We start from the raw sequence: 16,862 nt of genomic DNA, 5'->3' as shown, positions 1-16,862 counted from the left end.
AAGGCATGGAACTCCCCACTCTGACATCTCTCCATTAGTGCATGTATGGGACCTGAGCATGTATGTGTATTTCAGGCCTGTGTGTAATAACAACAGAGGGTAAGTTGTATTTCACCATAGGGGATCAATAAAGAGTGGTAAATTAAAATTTTAAGCCAAAGCACAATCTTTTTCTGAATGCCACTGAGTTGTTTTGGTGCCTAACCACATGCAACCGTTCTGGTTAATGGAAAACGTCCTATGGGTCTAATGTCCGTTGGTTGAAATCACAAGGCATATTTGGAAAAGTCATAACACCAATGAACACCATTTTAGACATTTACATCACTACACATAGCATAGACCAAGGCACTCATACGTTATATGAAAGCTATACTTTCTGATTGTCATTGTCCGTTATCAGTCAGTATACAAACAAAATAAACATGTTGCATTGTTTTATACTAACACAAATATATTTCATCATTTTTATTTAACAGTAAATGAGTATGATGACAACATATAATGACTTGAGTTACTAAAGTTAAGCCAAGGGCACATTGGTCAACCTGTGACGTAAAGAGGGAATACACAAAAAGACAAGACAGACACTGCAACTAAGAATAGAGTTAAGAAGGGCAGAATGAAAGGACATTGGTCCCTGCTCATCTGGTGTGTGTGTCCGTCTGTCCTTTGGAGAAGGCTTTTGGAAGCATAGTGGTCTTAAAACTGCAGTTTTGACAAAACAGTGTTTCCTTCGTCAAACACAATAAATTCACAACCCTGTTACGCCCCAGTCTAAGGGTGCCTAGGACGCCACACGAAAAATCCCAATCTTCCCCGTCTCCCAAGTAGCCACACACAATTATTTGTTTGAATGTCACAAACTTATTTATTTTAAAACACGCAGAAAATACATAATTAAACATATGGATAAAGGTAAATTATACAATACTTCTGGGTGGCCTACCACCGAAATAGCAAAGAAATGACCCTGTCTTCAAAATAGGAAATTGACGTAAGTAACCACAAATGGCCAAAAGAATGACAAACGACTTGCCTCCCTAACTAATTAAACAGGTGAAAACAAGATTAACACATGTGGCAGTCCATCCATACTATTCCAAAGAACCGGTACCTAATCTAACACAAAGGAAAAGTGTGGCGGTAGGGCGATGAGGAGGATGAGGAATGTCTGCTGCACGCAGACGGCGGCCATCTTGGCTCCTTAAATATCAGGAGGTTCCCCAGCAGCAGCCAACCCCGGGGTTAGGCATGAATGCTTTCCGTCCATTGTCTCCCAGCTATAGCACACACCTATTTGCATGTGAAAGAAAATAAACACAGGGCACACACAACAGACCACAGAAACAATTATGACCGTAGTCATAACTGACACTCCCCAATGTGAGTCGAGTGCAGATTTGAGTCACGCATGCTCAGATGGTTTACGGCATAATGTGTTGTACTAAAATTTGTGAAATCCATGAAATAATAAACTTCTCTTATTACAAACAATAACAGAAGATTGGAATCATTTAAAAAATGTTGTAGCTATCTATAAACTATCATAGATTGCTAACACTAGCTAAAAAAGGCATTCAAGTGACAGCCTTTGCTGTGTTTGATTGCTAGCTTGTAGCTAAGCTAGCAGTCATTTCAAAAACATTTTAGCTATCTATGGTTGTTTGGTTCCTAACGTTAGCGCAAAACGCCATTCAACTGACAGCCTTTGTTGTGTTTGATGCTAACTTGTAGCCAGCAGTGAACCAACTTAGTTAAGTAGGTCCATTTTTACTGTATTAACATTACAGAAGTCTCTTGTTAACATCTCGTATGCTACTTGTCGCAAAGTGAAGCATGCACGACTCAAATCTGCACTCGACTCACATCAGGGAGTGACAATAACCACCCGCTTAACATTTCTCCTGAAATGGTGTGCTGTTTTTCTGTTGCTCTTGTTTTTTTTTAGACCATCTCCTCAAACTAACCGTCTGAGCTGCCTTTTATTTTTTAAGCATTTCTGTTTCAGTTTTCATCCGTACACTAACAAGAAAGTGCCTCATCCTGGTTTTATTTTTGTAAATGTCCCGGTCCGACTGTTTGTTAGTTTGGGTGGTGTCTTCTTTAGTCTGTGGTCCAACAGGTACATTAGCTCTCCAAGCTAACGTTAGTCAAAGTGTTGCATCAAACATGCATTTTAGCTGAAGGAGATGAGAGGACATCCAGTTGTTCCTTGTCCCTGTCTGCTCAGCGGCATTATATATGGGATGCAGGAGTTTTATAGCTGGAAGTTATTGTAAACAAACACTGTGATTGTGTCTGCAGTGTTAGCAAAAATACATTTCTAGAAGCTAGCTTCAATGCTCTTAGCGGTTAGCTTGGTTTGCTAGGCCTTCTCTGTGTCCCACAAGGTGAAGCTGCTGACTGGCCTGAGCGTCAGCTCTCCTTGATGCTCGCCTGGCATCATCGCATTGTAAATGTCCTCGTATAACCACCACCCCCCACCACACACACACACACACACACACACACACACACACACAGGCATCGTCTCAACCTTGAGTTATGGCGTGGCCGCCACTGGCAATCACATTAAGAGGCACATTTCTTCATATTCACACAGGGGACCACATTGAGCAATCTGCTTAATTTAGCCAGACTGACGAATTGTACTGCTGTACTCTCTATCTTTCTCTCTCTCTCTGTCTACCTTTTTCAAACCCCTCTTCTACATCTCTATCACCAAATCCCTCCCTTTGTCTTTTTGTCCCTCGACCACTGTTGTCTTCCCCCTGGGTCTCCCGTGCTGTCTTGAGACGGCCCCTGGTTTGTAAGGTTGGGGAAATGTCAGAAGTAAATGACCGCGCACCCTGTTTCTGCCCCCCCCTTCCTCACGGGCCGACCTGGGGGTTCCCTCAGGGTTAATAAAAAAGGCGAGCAGTTTTCAGATTTTAGCCCTAACTTTAAAAAGAAAAGGGGGGAAAAAGATAGGTAGTGAGAAAACTACTGTTTGCAATTTTTATTTTGTGACAAAGCAATATCCCCTCAGTTGTCAGAACCCCACCCCCCTTAGGTAGTTTTTTAAAACCGTATATTTACTACTTTATTTTTTCTCCCCTGGTTTACTATTTCTCTACTACGCAGTGTTCATATTAGTTTTTTTTGCATTATGTAAGAACAAATTTGTTTTTTGTTTTATTTTTTACCCTTGTGAAATCTTTTTCTTTTAAGTTGGTGTGCTTTCTTTCCCCTTATCTTTGTACTTCGAAAGAGCCGAAAAGCCCAGTACTGGAGTTTGGAAAAGGGAAAGGGGCCCAAAGGGAAAAACAACATTTTAAATCTTAAACCCTTAAGAGAGCTCGGTCTGTTTTCCCCCAAATCACAAAAAAAAAAAAACTGGGACCCAACAATCGCCGACCCCAAAAAAGAATCATTTTAAAAAGTAATCAAATTGCGTCAATAAACCCAATTTCAATCCCCCGGGTTTCGAAAAAAAGCAAAAAAAACCCCTTTTTTTTTTTAAATGGGGATTTAAAGTACACGGGGTCTTTCAGTTTTTTTTCCCCCAAAATTTTTTTGACTGTTTTTTGGGGTTATTTTTTTTAATGTGATTATGAGCTTTGAGTTTTTTAATGTTTGATAAAGCGTTGTTTTTTTGAAAAGTTTTTTCTCATTTTTTTTTTTTTTTTCAAAAACGAAATAAATAATGGGTTTTGATTTATACTCAAAAATCTGTGGAGCAAAGCGAGTGAAAAAAAAATGAACCCCCAAATAAGAAAGTTGAAGAGAGTTTCAAAGATAGTTGGGAATTAAACGAGCTAGACAGCACCCCCCCGTTTTTTTTTCCTTTTTTTAAAACCGAAACCATTTTCCTTGCGTGGACTTTTGGGGGCTTTCCAATTGTGTTTTTTTCTATGGACTTGTTCCTTGTGTTCTTGTAAAACGTCTTTTTTTGGGGGCCAAAAAGTACTACCCAATCCCAAAATTTGTTTTTTCCCAAAAACAGTTAAAATCCCCGGAGGGATTCGCAACCCTTTTACCGGGGGATACATGGGTTATTTGTGTAATTTGGCCGGGCAGGACCAGCATTAAAATTCGGGTGTAAAGCGCTTATTTTTTCCCGGTCAAAATTTTTTCAAAATTTACTCTATTAAAAAATCTAAATCTTTTTTTTAAGATGTTTTAAAGGCGAGAAATCGTGTGTAAAATTTTGAGATAGGCGTTTAAGAAAATTGTGGTGAATTAAAAAAGCCTTTGGGGGAAACTCCGGGAAACCCCGGGCGAGGTTGCACGCCAGCCGGGGAGACTCTCCGAGCCGGTCAGTCGTCGTCACAGACCCTTGGCCCCCCCCCATTTTTGACAGACCCCGCAGCAAAGCCATCCACAATTTGTAAGATTTTTTAAAAATTTTTTACCCCTGTTATATAATGTCCCCTCATTGGTTCCTCCCTCTCGGGGCCCTTTTTCGCTTCTCGGTAACTTACCGACGGCAGGACTAAAATTTACCAGTCATCTATAATTTAATCCCCATTTAACGTTTTGTTCTGCTTTCAATTAAAAAGAATCCGAACAAAAATTACAAAGGGTTTTTTTTCCCCCGTTTGGGTTTTTATAAATTTTTGGGGGGGCCCGTTAACTTAATAGCATTTTGAAAAAAGTAACAAAACACAAAGGGGGGTGGAAAGGTGACCGTTGTTTCGGTTTTTAATGGTTTTTAAGTTAAAATTTGATAGAGGCGAGTGGTGTAGGGTGCCATGGAAACTCCGCAAAGTGATTGTAGGTCCCGCAGTGATGCCTTTTGAAATCTGCAAAAGTCAAAAATCGTCAAAATGTTATCGTCTTTTTGGCAAATTGTTTTAAAATGGGGTAATGACGTTTTTAAACCTTTTGAAGTGTTGCGACTCTCGATGAAACAAATAAACCGCTGAAAAAAAGCGACAGCGTCGGGGGCCGTCCGTTAACCCTTTTGTCCAAACCCAAGTACTACCATCGGGCATAGGTCAAATCACTTTTCATTTCAAATACCAAAATTTAAATGGGAAAAAACAGCTGTGTTGGGGAAAAAAAAAACCAAAGTTTCACACTCAAATGGTGCCAAAAAAAAATTGAACTCAATATGCAAGTAAGATTCTAGTGTTGTTTTAAAGGAATACATTAGATCATGATGGACTTAGGAAACACAATTGGGTCCTTTAGTTATTTCAATAAATAGAAATCACATCATAAATTAAGGTTACAAAAAAAAATACACAAAGTGTCACTCATTGGCAGCTGTCATCATAACTTGTTAATACTGATCGAAAAAGTTGAGGCATTTGCTTATGACACCAGACCCCTTTTGTACATTCTATATTATTAGGGGCCTCATGATATTATCAATTTACATAAAAGTTATTAATAATTTCGTATTTTTTTATACACACGTCTAAAATTAAATAAAATACTTGCAAAATTACTGACATGCAGCATGACGTGAGAGGGTAACCCTCACCCCTGATTTAGTTGATAAACCTGTTGCATCCACAACTAAATACACGTGTGTTTCATTGGGATGAAATTGGGTTTACAGATTAATCGTAAAGAAATTTACTGGAATTAGTACTGTTCCAGACAAATTTTTTTTTTCATTACGACTTAATTTTTTGCTTTTAATTATTCAAGTCCAAGTTTGTGAAGTTTGTCACATGAACCAAAACCATTCTCGAAAATTGTTTTTAAACTGTCGTGAGGAGGACACTGAAGAGAGCAGCAAATGTTCTTTCCTTAAGTCACAAGCATGAGTCAATGTATTTACTTTAAACACAACCTCGATCGTCATGCATAGTGGAGTTTGAATTTTGTTGCACCATGTTGGAAGTTGTGGAAACTTTGGTTTTTATGCTCTACAACACAGCTTGTTGTGTTGCCCATGTTAAATAATATTAGTATTTTGTAAGTGTAATATGAACGATATGAGCCTATGACGATGGGTATGTACTGTTGTGACACAGGTACAAATCGGAGCGCACTGAGCGCTGTTCTGCTTATTTGTCAGCGGCTTTATTTGTGTTCCATCTGCAGAGTCAGCAAACACTTCAGAAGGTAGGCTTTAAATAAAACGTCATGTCCCAACCACTTTAAACACCAAATTATGGACAAAAAATGCCAGCCATGAACATTGACGATTTAGTGACGTTTTCAGGATCAACAGGGCATCCAATGCAAGCTTACCGACGTTGTGGTCTTCGGTTCTCTGCAACGGCCAGACAAGTATTCACCTACCAGTGGCCTATACAACATGTGGATTACGTGTATTGAATCTGTTATGACATTCACTCAGCCGGACGTACACGTAAGCTACTATGGAGGTTTACACCCACTGAATGCAATGTGGACATGTGGCATCCGCTAGATTAATTGGGGGACGGCACAGCGTCCACACACACGCTCACGCTGCCAGGCTCCGCACGGAGGTATATATGTATGTAGGCTACGATGGGTATGTTTAAAGTTGCACCTTACAATCACGTTCCTGTAATGTTGCTGATACTGTCCTACTGTGTTCATCCAGATACAATTGATACCTCTCGCTTATTGATTAATTTGAGGCTCTTATATATTAGGCATTATTAGCACCAGTTTGGGTCTTGGAGTTTTTTGTTGATCGTAGAAATCGTTTCTTTTTTATTGGCTTCTGTTTGGTTTGTGTCTGCACATTTATTGATAGGATTAGAATTGTACTTGTCTTGTAATTCTTTAGTTCTGGTTTTTTTGTTAGTTTATTGCTTATGTTGATGTTTTTTGAGGTTTTTCGATGCAAGGGTTGGTGGTTGTTTTATAAAATTAGAGTAGTCACTATCTTTATTTGAATGTTCTTTTGAATTAGGCTTTTTTTTGCTAAATCATTTCGATATGTTAGGTAATACATACAATGCAATTTCAGATTATGTTATCAATCCAATTTTTGTTATAGTTATTTTGTAAGTAGATCTTATCCATAATTATCTAACAAAACTTCCTTTGCCAGATCGTGTAATATTAAAATATCCCAATGTATTTTCACTATGCCGTTATAATATTAACCAACATCTATGCTTTTTATGTAATTGATTATTTCTGAAGTGTAGTTTGAGGTCTTAGTATATGAAAAAATCCCATTTCGAAACATAGTAGTTCGAAGATGGTGATTAGGGTCAAATAAATAACCAGATAACATGAAACGTCCCTTTTCCGCTGAATACTACAGCGGATCCTTTATTATTCACGTATGCCTATATAATACACAGTTTGCTTACATTCAGAATACAGGGCTTTTAACGGTTGAGAGTGTTATAGTCCCACAATTCGATGTCGGGGGTGGTTACCGGACGTGCAGTAAGAGACACCGCGCCCAGAATATACGGTTGATATTGTCAACGGACAACGGCAAGTGTTTGCCATTAAATGTGGTTGGCGGGATATATACTCAAGCACTCGTTTTATCGTATTAAAGTTTCCCCAAAGACACGACAAATAAATGTGAAATAGAAAGGAATAAGCGATAAGTTTATTCCTGGTTAGTCGGGGAAGGGTCATGAGAGACCCGCCTACACCACATCTGCCTCTACACCAGTTCTTAACTTAAAAACCAGTGTAAACCGAAACAAGTCCAGTTTATATGAATACACACATCAAAGTAAAGCGCCATATTCTTTGGGGGGGTGGTTGGTCGCAATAAACAGGGAGAACGCTTCGTATCAAAACTGTCAACAGGGTTTGTGTGCTTCTGAACTTGCGAGTTTCAGTCGTTCCAGGTACAGCTGCATAGTATCTGGTCTACCCCATCTTTAATTTTTTATCTTACTTTTTTTTTGTTTGTTTTTATTATTTTTTTTTTTTTTTTATTTTTTTATTTAGTTTTTTTTTTTATTTTCTTTATTATACTTTGTTTTTTGCTTTTTGAAAATAGTTTTCCTTTTTTTTTTTTATATTACTTATATTTGTTTGCGTTTTTTGTTTTTATTCTGTTCAGAATCACTATGCGTTTCCTTTTTTCTGGCTACTTTGTTCTTTTTTTTTGTTTATTTTTTGTTCTTGTGTTTTTTCCTGTGTGTTATTGATGAAATCGCCCTTTTCTTTGGATTTTTTTTTTTCTAGCATTTTGAGCTTTTTGGAGATGATCGGTTTTTCATTGTGTTTTGGTGTGCTGGAGTGCGCATGTTATTTCTTGTTTTTTTACGAAGTCTTGTCTATTTCATGATATGCTACTGAGCGTTTCTTTTGCTTTTTTCTTTCCTGCTGCTCGTTTGTTTTTCTCTTTTTTTGCATACGGGTTTACATTGCCGCTGACAAAATCACCCTCTGTTATGCTCAACTTTGGACTGTCAAATGGGTTCGTTGGTTGTGTTATTTTCTGGTTTCTTGATTGCTGGAGAAGGTTAGGTTGTTTTAAGGTATTTTTTTCTTTTTTGTAAGGTTTAGGCACAGACAGATCTTTTCTTGTTTCGTAGGTTGATGGTGTGACTTTTGATTTTTCTTTATGATTTTCTTTTGTTTTTTTTTTGTTTTGGTCATTCAGTCTTGTTTTCTTACAGATAAGGTATTTGTTTCGAATGTATTAAGTTTTTGTTGGATTTGTTTTGGTTTAAAATGCCGTCAGGTTGTGTCCTGCCACTAAACTGTACTGGGACAACCCCCCTAGATATTGGCTAATAAGTTCTCTTGTACATTACCGTGAAGAAGATATTTTGTGCAAATTAATCAGTCTAGGTCGGGTTAATATTTAACGTTTTTTTTGTTTTTTTTATGTTCGCACCGTCGTTTTCCCAAATCCACTATTGTGATGTTTGATGGGGTGGAATAAATCTAAATGGGAAAAAAAAAATTGGAATATTTTCTTAAGGGGTTATGTGTGTTGTTCAGTGGTGGCGATTGGTTTGTTTTGAAGGGGTGTTTTCTTGGAGTGTTCTTTTCGTTATGTTGTTTGTTTTTGGGCCTGGGTGGCGAGTATCAGATCAATTATCAAACCATTGTAGAGGTCATCTCCCTATCCTTAAAACAGTCCAGATTTGTGCTATTTTTTGCACTCGTGGTGCCGCTTAGGTGAGTTATGGATGGCGGTATTTATTTTTTTGTTGATTTTTTGTGTATTTATTGTTTAATTGAATTTTTTTGGATTTTGATTGTTCTCTTTAGTGATTTTGTTGCATTGATACATACATACTCACTCTGGACACCTACTTTATTAGGTTCTGACACTTGTCTTACTAATTTCTCTTTTCTTATCGGTAACACTTAATTTCTAAGCTTTAGCAGCCAGTGTATCACATGGCGTTGTCAGTCTTGGCAATCAACTCGGCAAAAAACTCAGTCGCTTTAGGTCATTTGTAGACCATGCGTCACAAGAGAATCTCCTGCAGTTCAATTTTCCGTGATGCATATCAGTTATGGGGGAGAAAGAGTGTTGTGTGATTTGTTGTGTATTTGAAGTTTTTTGTTTGTATTTTTGAGTGCTTTGAACGTTTTTTGGCTTTTATGATTTTGTTGGTGCCAAGAAGTTTCACCCTTAGGGGCGGTCTGAGTTTTCAGAAATGCTAATCTACTGTGGAATTTCACGCACAACCATCGTCTAGGGTTACAGAGAGGTCCGGAAAATAGAACAAAAAACTCCAGGAGCGGCATGTTCTGTGTGTGCGTGAAATGCCTTGTGATGTGCCACAGAGGTAAGAGGAGATTTATGAAGAATGGCAAGAATGGGTCGAGCTGATAGGAGGGCAACAGTGATAAAATAACCACCCGTACAACCAAGGTGGGGAAGAAGAGCATCCTGAACGCACGTACGTGCGCACTTTGCAGGCAGATTGGGTACGCAGCAGAAGACCCACATTCGTGGTTAGGTGCCCACTACTTTCAGCTTAAGATCACAGGAAACTGAGACTACATTGGACACAAGCATATCGATAATTGACCGACATAGATAGACTTGGAAAACGTTGCCTGGGTCTGATGACGTCGCGATTCGCGGCGACCAGTCGGATGGTAGGGTCAGAATTTGGCGGTCTACAAACATGAAAGGCATGTGGATCCATCCTGCCTTGTATCTGAAAGGTTCAGGGGTGGTGGTGGTGTATGGTGTGGGGGAATATTTCTGGGCAACTCTTGGGACCCTTGGTACCCAATTGCGCATCGTTTGCAACGACCCAGCCTACCGGAGTTTGTTGTGACCATGTCATCCCTTAGGACCCATAATGTACCCAAATTCTGGATGGCAACTTTCAGCAGGATAATGCGCATGCTAAAGCTGGAATATCCAGAGGGTTTCTTGAACATGACAATTGAGTGCGCTGTACTCAACTGGCCTCCACAGTCACCAGATCTCAATCAATAGCGCATTTGGGATGTGGTGGAAAGGGAGATTCGCCAGGAGTGCGCCGACAAATCTGCGGCAACTGTTGATGCCATCATGTCAATAGTTTTTAGACAAACTCCCTGGGGAAATGCTTCCGATCACCTTGTTGAATCTAGCCCGAAGACTTGAGGCAGTTCTGAAGGCAAACAAGGGGGTCCAACCCGGACTAGCAGGGTGGGTACTAAAAAGGGCCGGTGTGAGTGTATTAATGCTGTATGACAACAATAACCTCACTGAGGCGGGGCGCCGCCGTAGTTTTTAGCGACAGGCGCCGCCGCCTGCTCTTCACCGACTGCAAGACACTGGGCATGCTGGGAGGAAAGCCTGACCTCTCAGTGATCTAAACAGTGATGTGGTTCAGAAACAAACTTCAACATGAGAACTTGTTATATTAAACTTTGTTGGTTTGTGAATTGTAGATTTTTACTGCGTTTTATAATTTTTAAAGGCTTATTCTGGACAGAACACATGTCGTTTGGCTGTAGTTACGTTGTGACGACCCCTCCCAATCTGCCTGCCTGTACAGGTACTGGGAGTGGGCAGGTAGGTGGAGCTGGGAGGGTCGTGTGTATCTGGGCGTGGCTTACAGAAGCCATAAAGGACTGCTCACACGGGAGTCTCACTCTCTCTCAGCTGGTCCTACTGCATCCATCCACCCTTTTGGTCTGTGTTTGGTTTGCTGGACCACACATCACACCATTCATTCACTCATCTCCACATGTCAAACACGATGTTGTCTTCTACACTTACAAAACCCACCATTATACTTATGTTGGGTTAAGTTGTGTTATTAATCTAAGTAGTTAAACACCTTTTTGACTAATCTATCTGTGTGGGGCCTCCCTTTTGTTGCTGGGCTTGAGCCAGACGGTAACAACGTACAGCAGTCAGAGAGACCATCATCTACAGTCTCTTGTTCATTGCCTTCAGCAACAGATTGCATTTGGAGCATTTTGACAGCTACTATGTCTTAATAAAACAACTGGAGACTGTGTACAAGCTGATAAGGTGGTCTGATAACATTTTATTGAATTGGACCTAACTGGGTGCGCTATCTCATACAATTGTCCACCTATGTTCCATTCAGCAACACCAAAAAAGTAAAGAAATACTAAAATACTTTTTTTTACATACATATATACATACATCAGGTACAGCAGCTACAGCCACAGTGACATGGTTGGTCAAAACAAAATGTTCTCTGGAGGGGGACTGAAAGCAATGGCTGGCTCTCAGGAGGAAAGACGGGTCCTGTTGTATGATATTTAAGACAGAAAAAGACAGAACAAACTGCCTGCAATGCAAACACAAGAAGGTATGTTTTGGAATTAACATTAAAAGCAACTTTAGCGTTTTGATTGATGCATTTACCCCCAAATGTTGCAGCTCTTCTCCTCAGCATCATAACTCAGTCAAACAACAAAGGGACGACATGCACATATGGGTGGAAATGTGACTAATTCTTTTCCAGTGTTCTTCAATGTCAATACTAGCCTTAAGTACAGTCATGGTGACAGAGCAGACAGGAACTGCTCGCAGCCAACGGGGGATTCCACCAGGCGCGGATGTTGTGTGGTTTTGTTCTGTTCTCTGCCACGTGCCATACCACACGAGGAGCATTTCAGAAGTGGAGCGTCTTGCCTCCAATTATTTATCATAACCATTTCAGTCAAATATTTATGACACATTCAGAGTTTTTTGCGCTATCATTGTACGTAAAATGACACACAAGGTAACGAGGTAGCGAGAGGCAGGTGACAAGAGGGCAGGGAAGCAGGTGGAAAACATCAGGTAATCTCAAGAGTGGGAAGACACAGGAAGTAGAACTAGAGACAGGACGAGACAAAAAACAGACTTCACAATAAAACAGGAAACAGAACATACAGACACTCCTGGGAACACAGGGCAACACAGGACCAGGGAGTACATAAGACCAAACACAAAACAGGACAACAGAACCAAAAAGGGGAAAAGAACCAAACAAAACCACAAACCACAACACTGGGCATTGCTAAGACAAGTGACTGTGACATAAGCTTGTGAATAAAAAGCAAAATCAATTTATTTTTGTCCCAGAGGTATATTTGTGTCACAGCAGGCGTAAAGCATAAAAACATATTATACATGTATAACACAATGCACAGCAGATTACAGTATGGCATACAGTACATACATTATACGTCAAGAAAGACATATCATCTAGTGTTCAAAGGGTTAAAGCTCATTTTGTTGGAGGTTAATATTAAATATAAAACAAATCTCCCTTTTCCAAAAGCAGCCCCCTTACAGTCACATTTTTCATCTTCCGTGTTCATGTTTTGGACGTCTAATAAAAGAATATGTGACCTTTTACTTTGGTGTGCACTAACCTTTTTAAAAAGCAGCTGACCCCTTTTGAAAACGTCATCACTACAAAAAAAAAAAAAAAAAAAAAAAAACCTCAGATCCTCTTTCCCCCACTTCAGGTTAAAGGATGTCAGGAGCTACAGCAGCGCCAAGCTCAGCGGGAAAACCATGCGTTCATCACATCAGTCAAAATCTCCATTGAGACGAATACCAACGGGTCCCGCCGCTTTGTTCCCTGAGGAGAAAAATACAGTTGTCATTCGACCTAATTGCGCTCTCATGGTGCATGAGGGCTCGCTGAGTTATTGAGAGCCGCGCCAGGAAAATCATGATCGACGAGCAGCAGGAGGGCCTGACATTGCACTTCACAAACTGGCTGCTCTGTCGGAACGGAGGGAGGGGAAGGAGAGATGGAGAAAAAGAACAACAGCAGAGAGACAGAAGCCGCACATGTGTGGGAAGGAAAATGAGGCCAGATAAGTTCCTTGTGTTTTTTAAAGCAATCTGATTTGTTAGATTGTTTATTTATGTCCTCATATGTCTCAGAGGTGTGTATCTAATGTTATCAAAAATCAATTACATCTGGATTAAATGGATTTTTGGAATGCTTTCCGGCTACTTTGGTAAAGAAATCTCTTTAAATTGGTGTCCTTAAATGTTTGGATTTTCCAATTATTATTTTTTTTGAATTAAGGCATTAAGATCAATTTCCAAAAGACGTTTTTTTTTTTTTAATTCCTCTTTTTAATCAACTTTATCATGGGTGTGTAAACATATTCAAGCCACAGTACATGTGGCCTAGGCCTAGGTTGTTTAAAACTGATCCTGTCAAACTCTATCTGTGCTTGCAGGGTTCATGAGTCAGACTTGAACTGTTTGAATAATTTATTAAAGCACCATTTAAATCCGAGACCCCGCATGGAAAGCTGCTGCCCTGCCAAGTGAGCAGAAACACCAGAGCGGCTGCTGGATGTATGTACAGGTGTTTTATGTCTGTGTCCTGCAGCACTACATGTGCAGTGTTGTGGTTTCACTTCTCAGTCCTGACAGGGAAACGTATAGCTACTGCTAAGAGCTCGACAGGATTTTCACGTGTGAATTCATGCTGAAAAACACAAACCATGCCCAGGTTGAGCAGAGAGGAAAATACTGATGTACAAGCATGCTGTGTTAGTGCGTGTTACAGTGTGTCCGTGTGAAGGGCAGTGCTTCTGAAAACAAAGTTCACGGAACAAAATTATAAACTCCCCACTTTTGTTTTTGCCCCCATTTTTCATAAACTGAACCTAAAGACTTTTTCTATGCAGACAAAAGGCTTATTTCTCTCAAATATTGTTCACAAATCGGTCTAAATCTGTTAGTGAGCGCTTCTCCTTTGCCGAGATAATCCATCCACCTCCTAGGGGTGGCATATCAAGATGCTGATTAGACAGCATGGTTATTGCACAGGTGTGTCTTAGGTTGGCCACAATAAAATGCCACTTAGGGTGGCATTAGGGTGGTTAGGGTCTCTCTCTCTCTCTCTCTCTCTCTCTCTCTCTCTCGCTGTCTGCAGTTCGTCATAGTAACCAATCACATTTGGTGGCGTCTGACACTTTGGGGAGGTGTTTTTTTCACGGATGAACCCTAAAAACAGATACTGAATGGTTTTCGGACCCCCCCCCCCCCCAAAACAGTAAAACTGCACTTTATTGTGGCCAGCCTAAGTCCGTCAGATTCACCTCCGCCGGTCTCCTCTCCATCCCCAAGTCCAACCGCCACAGTTTCGGGGACAGAGCCTTCTACAGGGCAGGTCCCAGGCTCTGGAACTCCGTCCCCCAAGAGATCCGCAACTCTGAATCCCTCACCATCGTCCAGTCCCGCTTCAAGACCTATCTCACCTCTGCCTATCCGTAGCCCCATGCCCCCTGCTTTAGCTTGAGATGGTGTTTTTTTTGTTAGAATAGACGCTTATCACTTAGGAACGAGTTAATACTCTCCAAAAGGTCCAAATGTTCACAACTCAGGGCTCTGACTGTGCCGATCTTAAAGTTTCCAACAGTAGGCCTACTTGAATCCCCCTCTCCAGGGTGAAAGTCCTGATTGATTGAAATGTTAATCATTTCACCATTTTAGTTTAGTATGTTAGCATACTTATGCTTCATGCAGCCTGCGTCCACCATTACATGTCCTCAGACTTCTGCTTTATGAGGTCCATGATGCAGACAAGCCTCCTCCCACCCCAGCAGGCCGGCCAATGAAAACCAAGCTCAATTAGGATGTGACAGCATGCTAACATTTGCTAATTAGCACAAAACAAAAAGTACAGCCGACACAGCCATTCATTGAAATCTTAAATGAAGGTCCACTTACAGTACTGTACTCAGTTTCTTTTTCCACGGCGCTTTCAATCACATCTCATTGTCTTCCTTACAACCAAGCTAGGATGTCAGCAACTGAGCTCAGTTGTCAGATGCTGACAACTGACTGAACTCAGTTGTCAGCAAACAAAAAGTGAACAAAAAGCATGAGATGCGGTTAGACTTAGACTTAGACTTGTCTTTACTGATCCTTTTGGGAGGACTCCCGCGAGGAAATTGAAGGTTCCAGCTGCAGTTTTAGCAAGGAAAAAGAAATAAAAAATAGATGAAAAAGACAGTATAAAGACATCAAAATAACAATAATAGTAATAACAACAATAAGAACATTCGTCAAATAAACAAAGAAAAGATCACCAATTATTATCAAAGTGTCAGTGTTGAGTCCAGTGTTAAAGTGATAAAGTGAGCAGGTGTGAATTTAAGTCCAGGTGTGCATGTATGTATGTCTGTATGTGTACTGTATGTATGTATGTATGTATGTATGTATGTATGTATGTATTGTCCTCTCTGCCCTATTTCCTCCTCCCCCCTAGTGAGGAGTTGTACAGTCTGATGGCATGAGGGACAAAGGAGTCCTTGAATCTGTTGGTCCGGCACTTGAACAGTGAACAGGCTCCTCTGGGTGCTGATGACGGTGTGCAGGGGGGTCCAGCAGTTTCTCCAATGTCCTCCTCTCTGCCACCGTCACCAGTGAGTCCAGCTTCATGCCGACCACAGAGCTGCCCCCCCAGCACACCACCGTTGACCGGTTGAAAGCTCTGGCGGAAAAGCAAGTAAGTAAGTAGACCTTGAGTTAAGACTTCTTTTGATGGAGTGCTATGCTAAGGCTAGGAACAAACTTTAACATTCAATGTAAAAAAAAAACTAAAAATAAAACAATGCTGTGTATGATGTTTGTATTTTTTGGTTCATATTTCGTGCTTATTATCCCTCCTGTTGTCCTCAGGTCAAAGCTGACCCATTTAAAAAATGTCTATTTCCGAAAAATGGGTTTCTTTTTAACCAAATTACCACTAATAAATGGATTGGATTCCTTACAACGCTCTTTGCAGATACAAATAATCACTTTCATTCCTGACTAAACTCATCTGTCTGTTCCTCTGATCTTAACTATTTGTCAAAATAATTCAGAATTTCTGCTTTTTTAACTCAAATATTAGGTATAATTCTACATAAATTAGGGTTATTGACCATGACTTCTAAAAAGTAATGTAAAACTAGTGGTAGAAAGGTGGTGTTAGTGAAAACTTTAAACAAAAGTCAACAAAAATGTCAAATTTGTCAGTTTTTGACTTGGGAGGACAACACAAGGTTATTTATACTACACTATGTACATTACATAAGTAACTTCACTCTGATGATGCCGGCGTCCCGGTACGGATGGTTAACTTTGACGCAGTAAGATAGCCATGGAGCTAACTGATTCTCTGTTAGCTCTGATAGCAATCCACGTTGCCTCCACCCTCTTTCTCCCTTTGATCCGCTGAGCAGCGGTATGAAATGCATAAACAGAATATTCTTTGCACCCGTGTTTGACCCTTGTGCGTCTGGCCTGGCCAGACCGGCCAGATTAGCAGAACAGCGACCTCATGGCGCTCCAACAGGAGTCAGGTCACCGAGCCATATGCTTCCAGGTGCAAATATCATGAATGCTTTCTGCAGCAAACAGAAAGATAAACTTTAATCGCAGCACGGAGATAAAACACACAACACACACACAACACACACACACACACACACACACACCACGCAGATAATACATTAATTCAGCAATGCTTGGATATACAAGCTACTAATGCACGCAAGTA

This window comes from Etheostoma spectabile, chromosome 10 (genome assembly GCF_008692095.1).
Source record: "Etheostoma spectabile isolate EspeVRDwgs_2016 chromosome 10, UIUC_Espe_1.0, whole genome shotgun sequence".
NCBI lineage: Eukaryota > Metazoa > Chordata > Actinopteri > Perciformes > Percidae > Etheostoma > Etheostoma spectabile.
Note: the sequence above shows the minus strand (reverse complement) of the source record.